A 26,315-nucleotide genomic window follows, 5' to 3' on the forward strand; every position below is an offset into this window, starting at 1 on the left:
CAAGACAGCTCAGCTGGTTACACTGCTGAACTTATCAATGTGGACAATCCGAACAGAACTCACCTGACTGTCAGCCAAACGAATTAGCCAAAACGGCAACAACAACAACTTCGGCTTCTATGCCAAATACATTCAAGGCATTTAATTGTGTCATTAGGGAGAGAGAACATATTGGAAACTTGTGAAATTATTCGTACATGCATGTGGTACTAAATGATAAGGTGCAAGTTACATTTTCATGTCTTTGTCAACATGCCATCATGTCAACAATGAGTTACTATTTAACAAGATTAAGGGCGCTTTCACAAGCCAACATTTAGTCCGTTTTAATCGAACTCTGGTGCGGTTCGTTTGGGCAGTTGTGAACGCAGTAATCGTACTCTGGTGCGGACAAAAACAAACAGTCTAAGATCGCTTTCGAGAGGTGATCTTGGACCGTTTCCAAGGGAACCAAAACGCAGGCTGCCTGTGTGGGCATTTGTTGAGATGGACACAGGTAAACAACAGGATAACATGACATTTGGCCCGAAGAGGACATGCAGAATATGCTAATTAAAGTCCACAAAAATAGTGACACTTATAAAGTCCTTGGAGATAAACTGGAGGAGAAGGGAGTAGATCAGTGCCGAGTCAAAGTGAAACGACTTCGACAGCAGTATATCAAAGTCTGTGATTCCCTGCACAGAAGTAGCAGCTTTAAAGATGAAAAAGATAAATTTGCTCCTTCGTACGCTCCCCTCAGCAACTTATTTTTTTATTTGGTGCGTTTTAATTTGTGCACTGTAAAACTGAACCAGACTAAATAGAAAACAAATGAAAAGTATCAGTTTCACTCTGATTCGGCCCAGCCAAACGGACTGTGGCATGTGAAAGCGCCCTAAAGGCTCTTGCACACCAGCAGCGCACGTCAATATATTTTTTCACAATCCGAATCATTGGGGAAATTTAAATTTTAACATCACAGTAGCATTAGATTTGTAACATACATGTATGCACAAGGTCTAGATGCACTGTGTTTTAGTGTTTGTAGCTAAATGCTACTTTACAACATCTGTCCACAGGAGGAGAATAACTCACATTCTGTCATCTGACACATTTCAGCTGCGTTTTTTCCATCAATCTGCAGTTTGTCTGACTGTACAGATATGCTTTATTAATTTGAATCAATACTGCTGTCTACACCGGTCACGATACAGTCTACAGATAGAGTTTTCTTAAGCTTTGTCTTTCGTTTTTTCCGTCACTTATGCAAAAGTGCTTCTGAGTGCAGAGCAGAACTGTGACCGGACAGATCCAGGAGCTGCTGTGCTGTTTTCAATATGCAAACTTAAGCTTAAAGCTATACTTCATAATAGCTCACGATAGTTTATAATAGAAAAAATAAGCCAGTTTATGTACACTGATGTAGAAAAAACAGCAAATGAAGTGAATAAAGTCAAACCAGATCTTATTAATGCCATAGGTAACTGAGAAATATAAAAGCCGGAGCTAAGTGGACCTGAGTCATGCTGAGAATCAAAGCTATGGGACAAACTCAGATAAACTGACAGATCAACCTAGTTAAAATGAAATGCATTTAACTGATTCAAACATAAACAGATGTCTACAGATTAACAGGACAGTCATTCCTAAAGGAAACAGACCGTTTGTGTGATCTGTTATGGGAAAATTTCTCCCAAAAATAAAACGTACTGAATTTCTAAAGGGTAGAAATACTTCAACTGCACATATATGTCTCATTCACACATACACACACATGTACATCACACCCAGAAGTGGAACAAGAGCCTTAATTCTATCTCAGCGTGGTAACAAACGCTATTCAAAAGAGATTAATTCCACAAGAGGATTATTCTCCACATTAGAGATAATAGGAAGTAGGGTGGGGGGATGGTGGACAACATTTGATCTCACAAACATCTAGCTAATCCCAGGTGTAACACATGTTGATGTTCAAAAGGCAGCCACATGTGTGCGTGTGCATGCTTCGAGTTTATGCCTTTGTATTCTGTGTGAGTTACGTGTGTGTGTTTTCCTACCTGCTCTACTTTAAGTGTGTGTGTGTGTTTGCTGTGGGTGTGCGGATGCTGATACATTCCCGTAGGCCAAAAACAGCAGCTGTGCCCCCCGGCCTCCTCCTTACAGTGATAACATTGATGTCAGTTTTGCTGCCATTTATCGTTGACTGACATATCCAGTTCATGAAAGAGCTTACAGTCGCTGTTCTGAACGTGCCGTGTCAGGCTGGAAAAGTCCTCCGTCGCAAAAGGAAGTGATGTGATTTACATTTCTGATAGAAGCCACAGCGATTTGTTTCAAGTTAAAAGAAAAGGAGCTTGGTAGTAAGCATGGGAGAGTAGGAAAGAGCGCCAACTACAGAAAGTTCATCCGAAAATCCCAGAAATAGGGCGCAGCAGTCCCGCCCATACTGTTTGATTGACAGGTGAACTCTGGGAAGCACAGCATAGAAACTAGGGGAGTAACGATACGTTTCTACGATACGATACGCATCACTTTCCATTGTTCCGATACAATTCAATGACGATATTTGGCTCATCTAGAGCGATACAATACAATACGATACGATACGATACGATACGATATGATACGATACGATACGATTCAATGACTTAAAATCGATACAGTAACTTTTTTTTGCAAAGAATTCAATCAGTGTGTCTGTGAAATAAATAGCTGATACTGGACAGTGCAGGTCAGGATTCCTCAAAGTTTTTCTTGAAAGGGAATCAGGGATAGATTAATTATGGATATAAACAAGTAAACAATGATTAATGGCAAATACATACACCTTTTATTTGAAAATAATAAAAAAGTGCAACTTTAGGACCCGCTGCGTCAGTTCTTAAGATACAAGGGAGTGCAATATTTAACAAAAAATAAAATAAACCAACTTCTATTCAAGTTAAATTAACAGTGGTTTAACCTTCTGCTTCTGTCCTCATTTCCAATATAAATGATAGAGCAGGGGTCTCCAACACGTCGCTCGCTCGCGACCAGTAGCTCGCGATCAGTAGCTCGCGACCAGTAGCTTGCGACCCGTTTCTGAGTCGCTCGCCAAAGGTTCAAAGAATATGTAAACAAATTTGATGAGACAAAGTCACTTGAAATATAAGCCTAATGAATGTGACTAGAGTTGCAGCTAGTGATTATTTCATTATCGAACATTTTACTGACTACTTTCTTGATTAACATGTGACTTAAACGCCCACTGAAGTGAAGAAAACATCAGATAAGGAGACTGTATCGTTCCTGAAAATATGACATGACACAAACATAAATAATATTCTGATATTCGCATGACGGTCATTCAGGCTTTAAGATAGAGACACACAAACACATGCTGACTCATGTTAAGTGTGTTTCAACACAAACGTGCAAAATATTGCCTCTCTGTATGTGTCTCTCTCTCTCTCACACACAGACAAATTCTCTGGAGCCCACTTAACATGAATGGCCTCTGTCTTGATCAGCTCATCCCTGAGACTAAAACACACACACACGACCTCACATGCATGCACACACACACAAAGAGAAACAAATAAGACTTCTCATCACTTGAACTGCATTGTCTGTCTAGGCAGAAGTAATCAAATCAAGGATGTCTCCCTCCTTTTTTCACACTCTGGCTCTCTCTCTAGTTCTCTCTTTGTTTCTGTCCCTATCTTCCTTTCTCCATCTCTACCTCTAATGAGAAGCTGGCTGCCACTCTGTGTGGCTGTTTGGTGCTCATTTCAAATGCTTCCCCACTCTAATGAGGGTCAGGCAGCTTGAGTTCCTCCAGGTTAATGTTGAACTACAGCAATGAAACTTGCATTTTACACCCAAAATAAAGTCTTATACGATTTATAACAGATTTAAAACAACTGTAATGGATTGGGGTGGGGAGGGGGAAATAGAGTTTGGCGGAGGTAGAAGGAAGTTACCGCGTTTATTGGTGTAGTCAGAGTGACGTGATGTCTTATCCGCTTCAATAACCAAAACAAAGCCGCTGTGAGCCGAAGCGAGAAAGCAGGGTCCAAGGGGATATAGCCTGAACCCTCACATTTTAAGTCCAAAATGGTAAACACTACACATACAGTAAAGTATGGAAACACTTTGGGTTTAACACATTGCCAGGAAAAGCAGAGCTAGACATCACGGCTAAAGCTGCATGCTAACTCTGTCATGAACAGGAAACGTTATCGTATCGTAACGTGCGGTCAAGCTGGCCGTCACTCTCATCTCTGTGGTCAAATCAGCTGACGCTACAACTGTAGAGCACCCACACACTGACATTTATGTTAAATGCATTCAAACGGCCCCGATGGAGCTGACCATGGATGCATAAAGAGAACGGAGCTAACGGGAGAGCTAGAGACGGACTTGGCGAAGTTAGCGGAAGTAAACACGTGACTATATCCGTTTTTTAAAAAAGGCATTAACAAACTCTCATGTGTTGATTTAGTCTCTTAGAGCAGAAAATTAAATGCTGAGAAAATTAATATCTATATTTAATTGTTCACCAAGTGCTAGCATGTGTCTGAGTGATGCTTTTCTATTTTGTTTGTTTTCTACTGTAACAAGAGAATATATCCAGTAGTTGCATGCCACCAGTAAAGCAGGAACGGAGGTGTAACACTTTACCTTAAAAAGCACAAAAATGACAATTTTACCACATGCACTGTTTCAAAAGGTGGTGGTTAGTACCTGAAGGCACCTTTGTCAGCTCAAACAGGAGGAAGGCACAAGGAAGAAGCCTGCACTGTAATGCAAAAAATAATTTTCCAAAATGACATGTGAACACGGCTGCGAAAAACACACACCTTCGCGTAAACACGAGGTGGCGAGATGTTTGGACGGGCCGACTGCGCGCTCCTCCCTCCGCCTGCACAGAACTCGCAGCGCCGCCTAATCATCGTCATTACAGCTGTTTGAAAAACTGTTTCCAAACAGGCAATCAAAGCCTGTCTGGATAATTAGCAGAGGGGAAGACGTCTTTGTGAGCGAACGGCTCCTCTCCCTCCTCCCATTGCCACCAATCTGAGAACACAAAATCAGATCTGTCTCCTATGAGAAACACACAAAAAAAAACCTGCACATGTGTTTTTTGCATGTGTGACTCTTAGTGTGTTTGTGTGTGCGTGCGTGCGCGCACCGGTTGCACTTATTGTGCTGCCGAGACAGCTTGACTGAAAACAAACTGACAAAAAACATTTGAAGCAGAAAAAAACGAAGAAAAAAAAAAGAAACACGCACACACAACAACCTGTCAAGAGCGAAATGCCTCTAATTTTTCTGTCATCTGCCAGCCGTTTAACAAGACGAGAGCGCTCTGCCCCCACACTCCTTCTCCGAGCCACGAGAGACAGAGATGGAGGGAGGAGGAGAGGGAAAAGACGAAGGTGGGAAAGAGACAGGAAAAAGACATATCTGATGCTCTGTATGTCTCAAATCATTCGACTCACTTAACCTTTCCTTTCTCTTCAGGTTGTGGTCTTTTTCTCTTTCTCTTAATCGCCCCCTCTTCTCTACCTCAGACAGTGGAAGAACAAAGTGTATATTTGTAACTATCAGGGGAGGCAGGGTAATAAGCACTTAGCCATTGGCCCCGTCTCTCTAAGACCAAACCTCCAGCTCTCTGCCTCCAGCGCTCTCTCTAAGGGGGAATGGTGTTTATAGTAAAGGTCCTGTTCACTTTAATATGGCACATTATGCTGATGCTGCTGTCAGCTTACATGAGGGCGCAGGCGGTGTGTGTGTGTGTGTGTGTGTGTGTGTGTGTGTGTGTGTGTGTGCGTGTGTGCGTGTGTGCGTGTGCGTGTGTGTGTGTGTGTGTCTCAGCATGTCTATTTCTGTGTATGCTGGCTTGTAAATTCATTTGTGTGCATGCATGTGTACATTTACAGCAAGTGTGTATGTGTGTGTATGTGTGTGTGTGTGTGTGTGTGTGCGCGAGTGTGTGTGTGTGTGTGTGTGTGTGTGTGTGTGTGTGTGTGTGTGTGTGTGCGTGCGCTGTCAGCTTGCCTCCTCTTGCTCCTCCAGCGGAGCTGAGGATCTGTGGAGACAGGCGGATAGATGAAATATTTAACTGTCGTGTGTTTAAAAGAACAACAGATGCTTTGTTCTGCTAATTAGCACTTAGCACAGAGAGCAGAGCTACAGTACGGTTGTGTGTGCGTGTGTGTGTGTGTGTGCGTGTGTGTGTGTGTGTGTGGATGGGATTGTTATCCTAACTCAGCTGGGGCTTTAAGCAGCCCCACTCGACTTGCCAAGTCCAATCGTGTTCGCTCTCCACCGAACCTGGTGTTACAAGCAGGTATCCAGCGGAACAAAAGGTGGTAGAGAAAGACCTCCAGCCAAAGATCAGCACGAGGCAAACAACGCGTTTATATATCGCAAAATTTGTTTTGATTCCATAAAAACAAACATACACCACTAAAGGTGGTGATTTGAGGTGGGTGGGTGGGTATAGGTTGGTCATTCTTACAGTCTGCCCCACACTTTGGTACAGACCAAGGTAACTTGATCATTTCTGTCAAGATTACCATTACATGATATGCGCTGCTTGCACGCAGACACGACGTCGGGGTACACTCGCTGCATTTTTTTAGATGGGACGATTAGTCGCATAAACTATTAGATTTTTTATAACTTAACGACTATTTGAAAAATCTAAAATCATGACCCATCCCTAGTTAACCACAGACATTATTTCAGTCATCTAAATAAAAACCCATTAAAAAAACCCATTGACTTCCAGACGGGGGAGTGGGAAGTGCTAAAATGCTAACTCATTTCTGGGTTTTAGGACTCATTCCTTTTGCACTCTCTAGTACACTTCCATAGATATGATTGGATGCAACAAGTCAGCTGGTAGCCAAACAGGTGAGCCAGTGATAGTGAATATATGTGGAAACCATTGCAATTTTGGCATCAACAGAACTGCTGAATCCTCCACCCGTGACCCAGTGGAAACTACAGTGTACATCTTTGACATTTTGCTCGAGTTTCTATCACTCTATAGTGACTTATGAGGAGAGCATTAGTGCATTAACCTTAAATTCCGGAGTCATCAAAGTTCACAGGAGAGCTACCAAAGCAGAAGTACAATACCGGTATTAGTCAGCCTAAAATGATAAGACATAAGCAAGTAAATGCAAGGAAAAGAAAGAGATGTAGGAAGGATTTTCTCACTAGTACTCTGGAATGCAGTTTGGCTTGAGGTAAAGTAGACAAGCAGTTGTGGAAAGACTGCAATCCATTAGCCCAGCACAGCACAGCTCAGCTCAGCCCAGTCCAGTAGTTTTGTCCTTATATAGGGCAGGCTAGCGGACGGTCGTATAACACCCGAGTCAGACTCAGCCACAGCAAAACATAAATTAAGACGGAGACAACGGGGGCTAGTCCGAGAAAAAACACAAGGCTAAGACTGTCTGCTCCGATTCTGTCACACAAAATAAAAAGAGAAAGAGAGCGAGCATGGGGCAATGTCATACTGTACACAATATGGGTCATTATTACAAACACACTTTCATTTCCTTTTGTTTGTGGCTTTTTTCAGTAGCCAAGATGTCGCTCTCTATAACGGTGACAGGAGAGGAGGGGCTCTGTGTGTGTGTGTGTGTGTGTGTAAGTGTGTGTGTGTGTGACAGGTTGTTGTAGTGCCGTGCCCCCTCCTGTCCCTCCTCTGCCCAGAGATGCTTGTCTCCTCTCCTCTCCTCTCATCTGACACTTAATCAATGCACTGGAAGTAGCCTTTCACACACAATCTAATTATATGGAAATGAAGGGAAACCAGGGGGCTCTATGCTAAGTGCGCTAACGCACACACGTACACTTGCACAGCGGCAAGTACTCACTGTGACAGAGAGAGACGGAGAGCTGTAGGAAAGTAAAGAGAGGCAAGGTTACAGGCAAATGGGGTCTACGTTAAGTGCTACTCATATCAACAATACGGTCGTAACTGTAGTAGGTAAAGAGACTGTGCGGCCAGCACACACACACACATGAACACACGCTGCTATCTCTCCAACATAAGCCTACATATCATCTGTATTGTCTTGTTATCGGTCCCTATCGTGCTTCGTTTCTGTCCATTTATCAGGCCCTGACACGTGCGCGGAGTTGTAATCTTGTGCGTGTGTGTGTGTGTGTGCAGTGGTGAAGGTGACGCTGTGAGGTAGAGTAGGGTCAGGGTTAACTCGTATAATAAATCAGGCTTGTGCAGCCATTAAAGCCGGGATACTGCTCAGGCGATTGCCAAGGGAATCATCCATAAACTGTGACTGCTCAGCTCTGAATGCCTACCCATACTGCACTGTCACAGCTCCCTCTTCTCACTGTTGGCTTTAGGAGTCACCGCATGAGGATACATACTGTTATACTGTTAACGTTGGAGAGATATCATGACACAGTGCCAGGCGAAATTTGGTGGTAACCGTTGCATCCTTATTGGCAAATGTGGGGATTTTGCGCAATTCAAATGGGATAAAAGAAATATTTCTCTCTTGACTGTTGACTACCGTACATATTATTTCCAAAATAAGATCCAATGGACTTTGCCTCTCTATTGCCCGACATCTGCCATAGTGTATTTTTTGACACTACTGCTACTATTCACCAAGGTAGGACATTTTCAAATAGACTAATAAAGGCATATATTTTTATGTAAATATTTATTTGTACGTAATATATATGAAAGTGCACACACAAACTACAGACACTTAAACGCAGCCATTTCTGTGTTCAAACAATGTTGCCATGGATGTATACTGTGCATTTATCAGTCCAATTGGCAGTTGTGATCATAACCCGCAGCACAGTCGGTGTCACAGTGAAAACAGTTCACAGAAAGCAATGATAACTGATACATTAATGAACTTCATACTTATAATATTAATTCTTAATCCATTATATAATGAACATGAATGTTTCGCCAAAAGGTCTCTACATCACTGGATACTGTATCTTGGTCATTTCAGTGTGTGTGTGTGTGTGTGTGTGTGTGTGTGTGTGTGTGTGTGTGTGTGTGTGTGCACGTGTCAGAATATGTGAAAGAAAGCGAGACGGAGAGATGATGATTGAGTCAAGTAACCTGACAGCTGTCAGTTGAACCTATTTCAGCTCACACACACAAACATGTCAATTAGGAGGCATGGTGAGCTGAGCAGTTGTGAGCTGATTGGGTCACATCTTTACTCCCTGCAGCCACTGTCAACAACAGACCAACAATACAGTGGACATCACCTGACACACAGACAAAGAAACACACACATACACACAGATATGCACACATATGCACACATACAGCATATGAAGTATACAGTCAGGAGTGTGAGAGCATCTGGCGAAATAAACAAAGCATATATAACTACAGGTGCACACAGACAGACGGATACAAACACACCTGCACTCAGACATCCACCCCTGTCACCCTACAGCTCCAGCTGTGTGCCAAGCAATGCTGTCGGCTGAGAGTGGTAGCAGGAGGCGAGAAGGAATAAGAAACAACCGATGATGAAGTCTGCAAGTTTCAGGCATAATATAAGAGACTTTTGGGAAGAACTCTACCGTGCCAAAAAGCTGCAGAGCTTTTAAATTAAGAGTGTTTTGAGTGCTTTTTATTCCGTCAGAGTTACCGCTAACAACACATTGACGCCAATTCATTTTAACGCCATTAACTTCTTTAACACATTAACACAACTTGCGATTTTTTTAGGTTGTAGTGGGGTCAGTTTATGAAATAAACTAAGAATATATATGAAACTAGAAAACCTAAGGAATCCATTGGTACCAACCATGTCATACTAGCTTACTAATGAAGGAAGTTAAATAACGCTCCAAACTAATGCTACATTTTGGTGAGGAATAATTGTCATGGCCATTTTCAAAGGGGTCCCTTGACCTCTGACCTCAAGATATGTGAATGAAAATGGGTTCTATGGGAACCCACGAGTCTCCCCTTTACAGGCATGCCCACTTTATGATAATCACATGCAGTTTGGGAGAAGTCATAGTCAAGTCAGCACACTGACACACTGACAGCTGTTGTTGCCTGTTGGGCTGCAGTTTGCCATGATTTCCAGTAATAAATATATACATACATTTGCATAAAGAAAGCATATTTGTCCATTCCCACATTGATAAGAGTATTAAATACTTGACTAATCTCCCTTTAAGGTACACTTTGGACGGATAAAAAATGTGCAATTCATTTGCGATTTATCATGATTAAACATTTTAATAGATTGACAGCCCTGTACTTCATATACACACATGATCTTTACTCCAAATACATGTCTTTTGTCATCCCCGGCAGATCATACCGACATGGGATAAGGGTTGCATTTTAGTATAGATATGAAGTGTCATTACACAAACTGATCAGCAATTTGGAAAGTGAATCCAGTCAAAGAGGAAGACAGAGGACACTAATTCATGTCCAGCAGTGAGCCATGCTGGGCCACGTCATCAAAACAACACAGATCAGAGACAGAAAGGACAAAAGAAGAAGAAAGGAGCGACACAGCAAGAATTAAGAGGATGTGGGCAGGAGAAAGGAATGGTCATGGTAACAATACAACAAAAAGAGTTTAAGAGAGGACAAGCGATAGATGGAGACAAAGTGATAAAGTGCGTGCGTGTGTTCATTATAAAAGTGTTCTGATTGTCTTGGCGTCCTATCAGGTGGCATCAAACCCGTGTGCGATCTGGAGGGGGAACTACAAAGTGGATCCTGGGGCCTGCAGAAAGAAGCCTTTTTGATCGCGCTAATTAAAAGCCATTTTGTTTAAAACAAACAGACACAAGTCTAATTGGCTCTTTTCCATAAGAAAGGGATGGATGTTGAAAGTGGAAGAAGAAGACATGGAGGAGGGAGTGTGTGTCTGTGTGTGTGAGGTGGTGGTGGTGTTGGATCAGAGGGAAGCTGTGCTCAACCTGGCACGTGCACCGCTGCAGACACACACATGTAAACACATACACATTGTATTACTGTGACCCACTATCAGGGATACCCTTTAACAATCTGAGCACACAGTAAAAAGCCAGTGGAAGTATGTGAAGAGAGAACAGGTGGAGAAGAGAGACAAGAAAACAAACACACAAATTCACACAGGCATAAAAATTCAAAGAAAACTGCTGTTATGTTGAGCATATGGTGGAGTTAAACGGCCCCTAACTGTTTATTATTCTCTTTTTCTAGAGGAGACAACGTTATGTCAACTTTGAGTCCTTTTTGTCTTCAAAAGCAGAGGGCAGTCAACTGGCCTTTAATATTTTTTGTTCTTATGGTAACCACTCTGCAGAACCTATACTAACTATACTCAGCTAGTGTTGTGCAGAAACTCCACAGGCTCTAAATCAAGCTGTGTGTTCCAGAAATAGTTTGTTCTGCACAACCTGGGCAATTTCTCAGCATTTAGTTTTTAACTATCCAAAATATTGGGAGATATTAGAAATGAACGGTGGTAAAGAAATTCTGCAGATTTATTGTTTTGTTTTTACCGTGGTATTGAATTTCACTGGTATTGGTATCGACCACTAAATTTCTGGTGTCGTGACATCCTTACTCTCCACATAAATCACAAAGGATGCATTCAACAAAGTCAATAATATAACAAATATAAATAAATCATAACGTTTGTTTAGTTTTGTTTATCACAGTGCATCAAATCCTTGAGGAGCATTTTGCAGTAATACACACACACTGCACGTGTGTCATATGTACACACTCACACACTCACACTCACACATGCACACCTGGGGCTGAACAGGGAACAGATTGTCTCCTTCCATCTCTGAGTCATCACATCACGGCCTGCAGCTCCTCCGGCTGAGTTCACACTGTTCCGCTAAAACTGACTGAAGTAAACTGAGCCGAGCTGGATCAGAGTGGCGGGGGGACAAGTCTGAACTGTACTGGACTGGACTGGACTGGACTGGACTGGAGAGGGGTTAACTAGCCCAGTAAAGAGATATAATCCAGGGCTGTGTATTTCAGTGATGCTACAGTCCACAGGATGCTACGGGAGCGTGTGTGTAAGTGGGAGGAAGGAGGATTTTGAGAGATAAGTGGTGTATTCCTGTTTCTCTCTCACACACACCACCACACACACACACACATACACATACACACACTACAGAAGTGGAACCAAAAGGCTATTTGAGCTATGAGAGCTGTAGGGGATTTTTTCTCTTGCCTAAACTCACTTTATCACTGTCAAAGAAATTCTCCTGTAGATACAAACACACACTTTTGCACACTTTGCACTAGGGGTGACCCCGAATAGTTGAATAGTTAACTATTCAACAATTCAACAATTTGATCTAAGGAGCCTGACTGCCAATCTCACAGTCAAATCGTCACAATGGTGGTAAAATTTGGTTATATTGGGGATGCTGAATGTCTGATTTTACATAGAATTGATTGGTTTCTCCCAATAAATCATGATATATAGCCTGTTTTTGTATAAATATCCGCCTATTAATAATGCTGTTAATAAAATCAATCTCCTTAGTGTGTGTGTGAATAAATCACTATCAATTTTGCGCGACCATCAGAGCAGCATCTGGCGATAGCCTCAGAGAGACTAGATAACAACATAAGGCTACTGTTTAAAAAATCAAAGAATACATTTATTAATCAAAGCACTCACATAAGAACACTATCAGAACGCTGAATATATTTTGAATTTATGAACAATTTTCCTTCAAAATTATCTGGGGTAGGCGCGTAGAAACAGCTGTTTGCGGTGTATATAACAGCTGTTTGCTGCTTGAGGCGCTCTCGCGCTTTCTCTCATTGACTGTCCCCTTCGTTTCCCTGTTGTTTCCCTGTTGTTTCCCTTTTATCTGTGGATTGCTACAATGGGGGGGAAATGGAAATAGGGCCGAAAGTTCTATTTACAACCACAAACAGCAAGCAGGCTAAGAAACCGTGTTCTGTCTGTCTACGATCTCCGCTTCGTTTCAGTTCTACGGACAGTGCCGCACCTACACACACCCTCAGCCTACACTCAACAAGCAGCGCTGTCCTGAAACAACAGCTAAGCGATAGTCTTTGTTTGGTACAGATCCTCATAAAAATCACACCATAATCATTTAAATATGTTTTTCAATGAAAAAGAGAATAATGATGTAAAAATGATCATCCGCAAATCATATTTTAATTGCAATATCTGTCAAAATAAACGCAATTAGATATTTCTTTCCAAATTGTGCAGCCCTAGGCAAGACTTGACCAGATCAGATCTGACTATGTAACTTCTTAGTCGGGGTCACCCTTACTTTGTACACTAAGCGTGCAATGACACACAATGTTGAATGTTCTGTACAATGTTGTGTAAACCAACATTTTTTTCTTCATCTTAACCTTGAAATAACATCCAGAATACAGTGCTACCACCTGTGGTTCCACAATCACTCACACACACACTCCAGACTCATGCTGTACCCATGTAAAGACGCACTCATAATGTACACAGTCACATGCGAAATGGCCCACTTCCCATCAAAAACCAAGTTATTGAGAAAAACACAAAAACGCGGAAATCATCTTTTCCTCACACACACACAAGGCCCCAAAAAAACTCACAATCTTCAGTGATTGTGTTTACAACTATGATAGAGTAGCGGGCGTCGTGAATGGCAGAGGCGACAGGGGGCAATTTTAACAACGTACACAATACACTACATTAGAGTCGCGCTTCCCCCGTCTTGACGCAACAGAACATTCACTTATCTATATGATAATGGGAGGGCGCAGAACTCAACGTGACAACAAGAGGAGAGACGCAACACAATGCAGAGCGGCGCCTGCAGACAGAGTGATCCGAGATGTAATCTGCTCCGAAGAGAACAAGAGGGAGAGGAGAGAGAAAGGAAGAGGGAGATGCACGTCTTTATGTGACACACAATTTGGAGTTGGGTGGATTGACAATGAAGCTGTCAACAACAAAGCGCAGACATCAGCCTATTGTTAGGGAACATATCTTTAGAGGAGATACTGATGCTGAAAAGGGGATGAAATACAGGAAACGGTGTGATACAGGAAGTACTGACAGACATTACAATTGCAGCTGGTGAGTGTAAGTGGAGTATGATTATAGACAGTTTGGATAAATTACAGTGTTTCGCTCTAATGTTTAATGTATGTTTGAACAAACGGGACCCACTCTAAGTGGAGCAAAAAGTAGCAGAACCGTGTGAAAGTGGATGTTTGCACCTGCTGTGAGTGGGTTTTCATGTCTGTGTGTGAAAGCCTGAATGTGTGTGTATGACAAGCCTATTGAACTTTAATGGAATATTTCGGGGAAATATGCTTATTTGCTTTCTTTTTGAAGAGTGAGATGGAAAGATCAATATCAAGCTCGTGTTCTGTGCATGATGTAAGGAGCCGGGAGTCAGGACGGGTTTAGCTTAGCTTAGCATAAAGACTGAGGGCAGGGGGAAACAGCTATCCTGGCTCTGTCCAAAGTTCAAACACCTGAAAAATGTGGTATGTAGCTTGTGTAATGCACATACAGTATAAACAGAAATGTAAAAATTATAATATGTGGTATCAGGGCGACTTATATGCTGAAACAATTTTTTGCTGAACAACAGCCAGGCGCAGTGACTGTAGACTGTTGTCTGGGAGACAACACAATCGACCCCGACCTTCTTGCTAAAAAGAAAGCTTAGAGGTGTTGGTAGTAGGTCAATATGGCCGTTAATATTCTAATATATATATATATATATATATTCCAGAATTCCAGCCAAATAGAATAACTACCGGACATATGTTTTAAATATCCATATAGTAGCCCATATTTGACATAACTTGAAAATAAGTTAAAGACGCGGTCTAAAAAATAAAATAATAGGCTGGTCTGTCCGATTCAAAATAGTGTTGGGTGGCTTGTAGGGCTGTAGCCTAATGAACAGTTTGAAGCTTCATTCATAACTTTGACATTCAAATTATTATAAATACCTTACCTAAACTTTGCGTGCAGTCCATAAAACATAGATGTAATCATTATTTATATCATCATTATAGCGACTTGGTCCGAGCCACTTTGTTTGTTTCGCATTTAAACAGTCAGCTGGCTGTGTATGAAGTCCGGCTTTTTTTTTTCAGCACACACACAGAACAGAGGATTGTGATGAGGTTTTCACTGAATTTGAAAAAAAGCATATTGGACTAGAAGCACCGCTTTTATACTTTTGTGTAATATAAATTTATATTTAAGCTGTCTTGGTAACATCTTACAATTTTAGACTACTTAATATGCTATCAGTTAATTAATTCATTCATTTGGCATACTTCCTTGCAGACATTTTGGCCATTGATCATTTAATCTGCCAATCAACTACACATGATACCGTTAAAAAGCTGGCTAACGTAAACCCTGGTTGTTAGGAGAAACTGGGCTAGCTGTTTCTCCCTGCCCCTCAATGCTAAGCTATGCTAAATACGCCCTGACGTCCTAACTCCCATCTCCCTTAAAGCAGATTCATGTTTAGAATATTCCCCCAAAATATTGACCTTAACCTTTGACACTGGCATGCCGCCACAGGACAACAATAACCAGCGAAAGAAAGGACGAGAAAGAGCGAGCGAGGTAGAGGAGAAATCACAAAGGAATTGCACTTTCTCTTGGCTCATATGATCTATTATTAATCCAATTTTGCACGGACCCTTAAATTTTTGGGGGGGAGAAAAATCACATTGAGCAAATTAATGAGGTAAACGTAATGATCTGAGATGATCAAAGGATATCAGTGTTGGGCAAAGTATAGCCACCAATTAGTAAAACAAGCGCAGGAAAGGGACTAAAATATGCACCGCCGCGCCTGATGAAAAGACAGGGTCAGAGAGAATGGACTAATTTCACAAATGAAACGACGTGCACCAAGACATGCCCGCGTTTGTGTGTGTGCGTGTTCCAGGAAGACGGGGGGGTGTATGCGGGTCATGTTTAGATTCCCCCTGGGTCTACGAGCAGAGAGAGTCAGGGAGGTCCCATAAGAGCAGCAGGAGAGGAGCTGGCTTTACTTTGATAACAATAATAAGGTATTTCTCTCTCGCGCTCTCTCTCTCTCCGTCTCCTTTTTTTATCCCGCTTTGGCACAATGAGCACTGCCGCTCTCGTTTGATCCATGAAAGAAGCTTGTTATGTTTTTTTGAAGAGTTTGATGCACAAAGGAACAGGAGGAGAAAAAAAAGTTTGGAAATAGGCTGCATCTGTCCAACTTGGACTTTGGTTCATTAGGAAGGCCTCAAGGGGTGTATTTCTTTTGTCGGTTCTTGTGTTGATCTTTTTTGTTTGTTTTAAAAGGGGTGGGTGATGCTTGACCCGCTGATTGAGTACAAGGTTCTACCGTGTGTGTACTTGTATACGCAAAAAACGATCAGATTTCGGTCAGATTTCCACTGGAATGCTAAAATCATTCTACTGACCCTTTAGCATCCTGAGGCTCATTTAGACGCAGACAAAAATTGAAAATAATGAGATCTCTGAAATGACGAGGCAGCAGTTCATTTGGCTTTGTAGCTGAAAATGTCTCTGTGACGTGTGAGATTCTGTGAAGCCAGGGGATCAACTACATGAAAATATTTACAGCTGAGGTGTTCGTGATCTACAAACAGACCTACAGACTACTGACCAGTGTTCAGTAGTCTGTAGGTCTGTTTGTAGATCAGTGAGAAATCAAATATGACCCAGGAAGTCTAGTTTGAGGAACAGATCCATGAGTTTGAAGGGTTATCAAATGCTGCACAATGGTTTATAATACGTATTAACTCTGGAAAGCTATCACGTAGAAACTAGGGCTCCAGACTAACTTTTTGCATTGGTTGCACTGGTGCGCTTAACTTTTCATTCAGGTGCACCCAAACTTTTTCCCCGCGCCTTTTGGCGCCGCAATAATGCATTTTAAGCATTTTGTCGGTCCCTATAGGCCTATACTATGGATGTCACAATACCAGAAATTGAGAAGTCGATACCAATACCAGTGAAATTCTACGATTCTCAATACCAATTCAATACCACGGTAAAAAACAAAAGTAAAACAATAAATCCCATGTACTTCAACATCCACTCCTTTATTACCATTTGCATACTGTTTTTTGTAAGTTAAACAGGTCAGAATTCCCTCTATATTATCTATTTATTATTATTATTTATATTGCTGTGAAAACATCTCCTTCAAAGAGCTGGATTTATTCTTAAGTTTCTCGCCAAAAACTACATTTTAAAAGATTACATTTGAACACATCAAGAAATGTTTTTATCATGATAACGCAACAAATTAACCATAGCTCAATACTCATCTTTACTGAGCAGAGCCTGAATGCATAATGGCACCTCCCATTAAGGTCTCGTCCTGCCGATTTCAACACAGATTTGGTGTTCATAATGTGGCATTATCAGGGAAAAAATAGTCGCATATGCGACCAAAATGGAGCCCCGTTACTGTTACTTCTGCCCGACTTTTGGAAGTTTACCAAATTCTATCGAAAAGGTCAGTTACTGGAACGGGTGATGAAGTTTCATGCTCAACCCCATAGCCTTTCACACTGCAGACAGGATAAGCCTATACATAGTTAGCCACACTAAGTAAACAAATCATTCATTCATTCAACAATGGTTTTATTTATAGAACAGTCACCATTGAGTTTTGGTCCCAAGGCACACAACAATGTCCATGTGAGATCAAAAGTGACGTTTGACAGGTGTGTGTGTGTGTATTAAGCACTGAGTAAGACCTTAGATACAACTTCAATAACAGATATTTTTGAGTCACCTGTGAAGACAACTTGAAATATAATCTGAAAAATCTTAAACTCAATGGGAAACCTTCACACAAACACACTACAAGCTAAGTGCAAGCTAGCAAAGACCACAACTCATGCTAAGCTAAGTTACGTCACACATTACAAACAAGTCCCCTGACTCTTTTCTCCTTCAGCTATTCATCCCAACCAGCGTCTTCTCATCCTGCAACATGTACGGTAGTTCATCTGTCCCAGTTTCACTCTCAGTCTTTAAGGAGATTTGCCATCTTTTAAAGTCAAATATTGTAACAGCTCACTTACTAAAAGCCTCCGCAGGGAATGAAAGTGTGCGGCACATCTCTCAATTTAATAACAATGGATCACTTTGCGTTTACAACAGCACAGAGGAGACACAGGAGGAGGTGGGGGAGAGGAGAAGAAGAGAGAGAGAGAGAGGGGGGAAAGTTAACGGCTCCTTCTGATAAATTTTAATCCTGACCTCGAAAACAAACAAAAAAAGAGACAACTGAGAGGAGGGGGTTGGTATTTTGGTTTCATTCTAATTTTTTATTCTTGCTTTGTGTATTCTCCTAAGCCTCTGTGTCACTATGTGTTGACGGAGACAATGTTAGGACAAGCCACTTAAGCCCATTAGTCTAATAATTCATACGCCTTGGCAGCGCACTCCTCATCCTCGTCCAAAAGTCTGCAGAGAGATGCAGGGAAGGAGAGAAAGATAGATAGATCATTAGATAGATGGATAGACAGAGAGAAAGAACAAAACGGGGATACAGGCTACAAAGGAGGGAGAAAGACAAGGAGACTCACAAAGTGTGTACTTAAGTAGTACTTAAGCGTGCAGTGATGAGGTGAATCCAGGTAAAACTCTGAATTTATGACTTAATAAATGAGAGGTGGATTAAATAAAAATACTGAAAGACAAGTTACTGTATCTGTTTACAATATAGTGTTTCCATCAACTTGATTGTTACTGAATGTCTAAAAATGTCACATTAAAAAAGTGGTAAAAAATCTTTATTTATCTTATTATGTTTGTGAATTAATCATTTTAAAAATGTTCTGATTCCCACTTCTAAAAGGCTTGTGAGCCAATAGTAAAACGACGTTGGTATCACGTGGTATCTCTGGGTCGTCAGTTAGTTTGGAAAAAACGGATAAATGGCTGAGATTGACGGTAAGTGCCTGGCAATGACTTGTTGTGAAGTAAATGCAATGGAACGGGGAGGGAGAATGCGACATCTAGTGGCTGAATGTTATTAATGGTTTTAATTAGTTATTTGATGCTGTAAAAAGGGGTAAGACGTCATGATTGACAGCTGTGATTCTCTAATCACTAACAAGCTGCGGCCGTGCTCTGTTCACGATTGGCTCGGGGACTGGTGTTTGGGCGGGATCTCGGCTCCAGCTTCCCGATCACAACCGCGTAGACTCTGGCTCCAAATGACGTCAAAAAATCAAGGTTGCAGCTCCTGTGTCCGGGATATTTTGGCTTCACTTTTGTACAGTGTAAGGAAGTGGAGACGCGTTGGCCATTTTTATACACAGCAAGTGGAAATGAAATCCAAAACTATAACTGATAAGGTCATGGCGCCGAAAGAAGAAACAGCACGCGGACAGAAAAGACAGAGCAGCACAGCGCAACGGCAGCACCATAAAACACTGCGGTCAAGTGAGCCATCGTTTGCGAAAACCTTGTCAAGCCAGCTGGAGCTTGGATTTTGATGGGCTGTTGTGGTACCGGTGCTTGGAGAAGCCAAAAAGTATGAAGAAAGACTCTTATTATAGCAATAAGTTCTCACAGTTTACATACCAAATAAAAGTGTTTGCCAAGAAAGAAGTCCTAATTTGATCAAACAACTTCCATAATAGGTTTGCTGAGAATGAATTTCTGCTTAAAATGTTCATGACTATGACCATATACACAACTTAAAAGTAGTTTCATTGCCCTCACTGTACAGGGAAAGTCAGCTCAAAGGATAACACATTGATAATGTACTCATTTTTAAACTCATGAAATAAATAAACTACATTACAACATTCATAAATTCCTTCTTCAAAACAAATCCTTAATGGGTTTGCTGAAATTTTCCATGGAGTCCTCTTCAGAGTGACCATGACCATGTCAAATTTGAAGTTATTTCACTGTACTTTTTTTAATATTAAAGGGGAAATTATCTTAAAATTCACATAGAAACTCTTTTTTTCAACGTAATCCTGTTCAGGATGACCCTGACTACGGCCATTGTAAAATCTGAAGTAATTTTACTATCTCACTCAGCCCTGGTCGGACGACATGTTGTACTAAAAACACTTGGAGCGGCTGACCTGCAAACCAAAGGATGGGCGATATGGCTGAAATGGATATCACAATATTCTTCATATTTTTCTGTAACCGATAAATATCACAAAGTGGGAAATGTAGGCAAAATCACAAAGATTCCAAAACAAGCATATCCCGCAAAACAAGTGAAGGAAGTTATTGCACTGGGAGCTTTTCTGTGTGCAGTTTTGATTTTGGCAAAATAACATATGAATTGATCACACTGACGTCGCATGTAACAAACCATTCAAGAGATTTTGTAAAACAATAACACGATTTGAAAGTATCGTTCTAATACAATTTCATTAAAAGACGAGAGACTAGGATCTAGAAATATGGACAGCCCTTCATAAATTATACACTCACAGTTCATTTTAGAGGTCATGTTGGATTAAATATTATTTCACAAGTGACAAAAACATCCAAAACCACTTCTCAATTGTTTATCAGGTTGATTTTCTAAGCCTATTATATCATTCAAAAAATCTGTTTTTGATTGCTGTTTATTGCACTATTTCTTTCACCAAAACAAACTCCATTTCAAGTGCACTAACATCTCTGCAACACCGACGAACTGGTCCAATTTATACTGTTATATTTCATCGCGCCATAAGTCACACAAACATACTGCGATAGAGAGAGAAGAGAGGGATGTGCTCCAGCGAGCCGCCACATGTTGGGGGATTTGTTTACTGCTTCCTGTCTTGTACGAGATCAACGCCCCGTTAAAGCGCTGACACTCAATCACACACGGCTTTCTCACCTGAGCCCTCTTCTAGTGTGTTTGTGTGTGTGAGAGAGAGAGAGAGAAGGTATCTCATCAGTTGCATTGGGAAAATACCATTCAGAGACTGACAGATGTCTATCTCTGTTTGACTCTAACCTGCATCTAACAATGTGTCTCGCTCTGTGGGCCTCAGGACTTGTGCACGCTCACTAGAAAACACACCCAAGCACAGAGTGTTTGTGTGTGCATTTCTGTGTACAGTACATTTTTTCTGAAACGGAGCGGAAACCAATCCCTGATGCTACAGCCCGATAACAACATCCACCGCTGCTTGGCAACTGATACTGTACAACTGTAAATAACAGACACACTTCACATTTAATGCAGTTAAAATATATGACTCAGCAATGGCTACAAATCGCTCTTCAAATAAATTGAGCCGGGGCAATTCTAGGAAACAGAATAGCACAGATAAGAATTGTCCTGATAATAAAAACATAGCTATGAGTGCAATATGTCAGAAATCAAAGTAAAGTAGCTTGATCTTTCCCATTTGTCATGTACTGTATAAATCAAAGTTAATCTCTAAGTCTCTAATGGAGACAAATGATTTTACCTCAATAATGTTCTGTAGGTCAGCTCAGCGCTTGCTAATGATCTAAGACGACGCTGCTCAATAACACAAATGGTTCAGTAGTTTGTTTTAGCGGTAAAAAAAAAGTAGACCACACAGCAGCAGACTTTCAGCACCAACAGGACACAGTTATACGGGGAAGTCTCTTCAGACTTTAACAGCTTTGATTTTTACAGCAGCAGGCTTCCACGATTCCTCAAACTGTCAATGAACAGGGAGAGCAAAGTTTGTCTCTAAACTGGTAATGAACAAGGCACGCTGCTCAAGGAAGTTCCCGCGGCCAAAGTCACACAGGCACACGATTGCACACACGGCTCTCGAGCCATAAAGGCAGGCATTAAGCTGGCAGGACGCCGAGAAATGTAAGGCTTGTTAGAAAGGAAAACGGCAGGAGAGTTGGACACATAAACAAACACAAAGGGTATGAACTGGATGATTGGCTCATTATGAGGTCATGTACTATTACATGGCATTTTAGGAGGCCAGCATGACAACTACTTGATAGGGCGCCTTTGATTTTTCAATAGAACATGTTGTTAACCATCTACCTACGCTGACACCAGCTACTACAAATCATCATGGATAATATTAAACCACAGGCCCAACTGGTACAGTACAAATCTAAGTAACTGGTCTCTTAGCACATGAACAACCTCACAGCCCTGCCACCAGTCATTCTGTGAGACTACTATATGAATCCTATTTCGTCACAGCTTAAAGAAGCAACAATTGCAGTGATGGTAGGGCTGTCACAATAACCGCAACATTGCAATACTGTACTATTGACAAGCCAACCGCATGGGATGGCAAGCACCCGCTACAACCGCTATATTCATGTTTTTTCTTTTTTAAATTCTTTGCAATGGGAGCGCCTCATATTTACATCATGCTACAAACGCCAGCAGCGCGATGAGCCGCTGAGCTTCTATTCTGCACTGAGCGCTCCTCGTATGGTGTTTTTTTTTCTAGTTGCAGAGAGTTGAAAAACTCTGGGTAAAATGCTGCGCCCGTCACTGTCACTTTTTACCCTGCCGTCCAATCCAGTAGAGGAGGGGCGGGAAAAATACCACAAAGAAATTCCTACACCGCGACAGCTCTAGGTGATGGTACAATAAAAACTGGATTTAAGGATTGTCAAGGAATTCGTTTTGTACTGGAGACACAATTTAGACCAACATGACAAACCAAACAACTAAATTCATTGATTTTCATTAGGGATGCACCGATACCGGATCGGATACACAGCCGAGACATACAGCCTATTAATTAAACACTAGTATCGGATCTATAGTCTGTATCGGCCGATACCCAAAGCCCAGGTATCACTATCAGGACTGAAAAAGTTGTATCGGTGCATCCCAAATTTTCATGGCGTAAAGGAATGGAAACCAGTGGCTATCTGGAAGATGAGAAAACAATCTAACGGAAATCACTGGCATTATTGTAAAACGCATAATCCTACTGAACATCTCCAACACTAAAAGACCCATGTGTTGTTCATTCTTTACAAATGCAGGTTGCATGTTTGAATATTCCTCATTCCATTTTCAGGACTTAACTTCTAGTCAAGACAATGTTTCCAAAGATACCTGATAAAGTGTTTGGACGGGTACAGATGTACAGTATATGCTATAGTATATAACTTTAAAGCTAATTAATGGTCTAACACCTGCAAAACCACTATTATAGTCCTTTTAAACAATCTATTAAGTTTCTTGTAAACTTGCTAATGGATACCAAAGACAGTCAAATCCACTGTAGTAACATCAATGAATACCACAGACAAGCTCTAAGTTCCCACACAAATATTAAAGCAACATGTCATGTCTCACAGAGGTCTACGTCTCTATCTGTCCCTTTCTCTCTCTCTCCTCTACTCATCCACCGGCTCTCTCTTGCTTTCCGAGAAACAGGGTGGTGATTGGCGGAAAAAAAAGCCTCCCTCAATCCAATCCCTAATCCTCAGCAGGCTTTAAAAAAATATGAATGGAGGAGGACCGGCAGCGGCGGCTCTCTCTCGCTGTCCTGTTCTGAGCGTCATTTTCTCTTTTTCCTGCAGCAGCGGCTGTGACAGAGGCAGCGGAGAGGAGCTGGTGCACGGGAAAAGCAGAAAAAGGCGCTCAGCCACGACTGTCTGCCCTGATCTGTGCGCTCTGCGCCTTGGAGAGCCGAGTCACACTGCCAACGCACTCTTGTTGCCATCGCTTCTACAACTTGTGTATGGTGGGAGGTATTTCTGTCTCTGTTACTACTTACCGGATGCTGCGTTGCTTTGGAGACTGTCTTTCCTGTGACTCTGTCTCTATCCGTCTCTCCCCGGGAAAGGCGGAGAGGTGATGGAGGTCGGGGAGACTGCTGCTGCTGCTGGTGATGGTGGTTTAGGTGCTCACATTGATTTGTGTCACTTCTCTGTCTCTCTCTCTCGCCACTCCACCTCTTCCCCGCTCTCTCTCTTCACTTCACTTCACATTAGACACACATGCATGCACGCACACACATAGACACAGACACATACACAAGGTTTGGGCAAATTAGACAAGGCTCAGGAACCAAGGGGAGGAGACGTCAATTTGTTTCCTCTCTAGAACAGCCACCAACAGAACAGCAGGCCAGCCGGCATCTCCAAACTCCCCAAAACTCAAAACAGCTGTCAACTTCTACCACGTAATGTATCAAACAGCTACACCAACATAAATCTAACACGTTTTCATTATCATAATGATGGGAATTCATTAGCATTCCCAGAATTAACGACTACAGTCTGGAGTGGTCCCACGCGCTCTGTGGGTACTGGAAACACGGTTGTGCGTGCAGCCATATTGGTCAGAGTTAATTCTGCAAACAGGATTGAAAGCATAGTGGGCGAATGTGCCCTGAAGCAAGATGCAGCTGTAGCCTGTCAAGATGAATAACTTTTAATGTGTCAGTATCAGGAGTTGTTATGCATGTCAACTCCACACAAAGCCGTATTATTCATTTAACATAACTGCTTGAGCAAGCCAAGTTTCTTCTGGCCACAGAGCTCGGCTCAATTGAGTGACTACTAGCAGGTTAGCAAACGAAATAGCTGTAGGCCATTTTCACAGCAGCCGTAAGGCTCGTTCGAGATGAACTGCGCCCCGCCTGGAAAGTAGACGAGATCAGGCAGCAGCAGCAGGGGGCGGTGACAAAAAGCTGCGGTCAAGTTGGACAGTTTCCAGACGTTTCCAGTTTCAGCGTTTCAGTTAGATCCTATCTGTAGGTTACTTGTAGTTTGCAGACCCCATTCAGATTTATTCATATTAAATGTGCTTGTATCTGGCATTGGATTCTATCCTTTATTACTTTTAAGTCCGCCTTGTAAAGCACTTGTGAAGTGTTGGCCGCGGTCGGAGGACGCGGGGGGGACCGTAGCTTTGGTCTCCAGGACCGAAATCTCTGCGGTTCTCTCAACAGAGGTTTCCTGTGTCTTGTGAAGTGACGGGGCTACGCAGCAAGAAACGTTATCGTCTCCGACCGGGTGCCGATATCTACCCTGTTCCCTCCGGCCATGGTTGGAAAGCTGAAGCAGGAAAAGCCAACACTAGGATCAGCAGAGATTCATGGAGAGACCTTCGTCTGGTCAGCTAACATTACTGCCAGGCAGCTGAAATATAGAGCGATATTGTGGTTTTAGCTGATGTGTGTGGCCTCACTGTTTTCACGGGTGCTCACTCACATTCAGTTAGCGCGTGCACACGGGCGAGCGCGAGCAACAGGACGCTGACTTTCGTTGGCTTAACGGCCACAGGTGTCGCTGTTAACAAGCAATTTCTGATTTTTACAAACAGTCCCTTTAACAAAGGATGAAAATATGTCAAAGGAGTCTCTTGTAGTGACAAACCTACAGTAAATATCACTTGACTCTTGCAGGACTCCTCGGCTTTAGGGAGCATTTTGGCATCTTTCAGTTCACGGTTTTGGTACAACGTTAACTGACGTTTGGGAGCCGTTTGGTGGTAAACTTTAAACCAAGCACAGTTGACTCAAAGTCAGTTTGTTGTTAACTGTTTTTCACACACATCTACCGCCATGTTATAAAGTTAACTTTATGATTATAGTATAAAACACTCACCCGTCTGTAGGCATCGCTAGTGAACCGTTGGTAACGCTAACGTCTTTCTCCTCCTGTCTAGCTGACATCTCGCGAGACTTGCTGCCCGACGACCTCTCCTAACCTTAACAGTCTCGCGAGAATTTCCCACAGTTTGCTGGTTCCCTTTTAGCCACAACCTGAAGCGACTGACGCACTTAATTTTTGCGCACATCACAGGGCCCGCCTCCTGCTTTCCTATTGGTCCGTGCCGCTCTCTCCTAGCTCACCCATTGGTTGATCTAGCGCTGACGTCATATAAATAAAAAAGGCAGGTGCCTGTGTAGAAATTTTATATGAATTTAACATTTATTTAGTGAAGATAAAGACACAGTTACATTGTAATCAGATGGTGATAATTAGCTGTTATGAGTCTGATATTTTGCTTAAACAGGGATTAACTTTTTTTGTCTGGGGGCCACTGTTCGCCCTCTAAAAAAAAAGATATTAAATATATATATATATATGTATATTCCTAATTTTCTGCATTGAGGAACAATGCACAACTACATAAAGAAATTAAGAAATACACTTTTCACGTTTTCATCTGCTCTGCTGCACTTATTTGTTAATAAAAGTGTAAATTGTAATGAAACTGACAAAACACTTTTAAGCCAACAATATCAGGGACCAATTGTTTATTTATATTATAATCATACAGCTTATTTATGAAAATAAAAATCTTAATTTTTGTCTTAAAAGTAGGGCTGTCAATCGATTAAAATATTTAATCACGATTAATCG

The 26,315-nt window shown here is 41.8% G+C and overlaps 1 protein-coding gene across 3 annotated transcripts in view; it reads right to left on the reverse strand.

Moving 5' to 3' along the window:
* The window catches only part of sox5 (SRY-box transcription factor 5), a 240,974-nt gene extending 215,276 nt beyond the window's left edge, over positions 1-25,698 (reverse strand). For 2 of the 3 annotated variants that reach the window (XM_037760090.1, XM_037760089.1), the window contains exons 1-2: positions 25,554-25,698; positions 23,717-23,922 (exon numbers count right to left, since the gene is read on the reverse strand). The gene's annotated coding sequence lies outside the window, so the exon portion shown is untranslated. The remainder of the gene's footprint in view (positions 1-23,716; positions 23,923-25,553) is intronic. The other variant, XM_037760091.1, reaches the window with a different exon arrangement.
* Positions 25,699-26,315: the final 617 nt, after the last annotated feature.

This window comes from Sebastes umbrosus, chromosome 23 (assembly GCF_015220745.1).
Source record: "Sebastes umbrosus isolate fSebUmb1 chromosome 23, fSebUmb1.pri, whole genome shotgun sequence".
Classification (NCBI taxonomy): Eukaryota; Metazoa; Chordata; class Actinopteri; order Perciformes; family Sebastidae; genus Sebastes; species Sebastes umbrosus.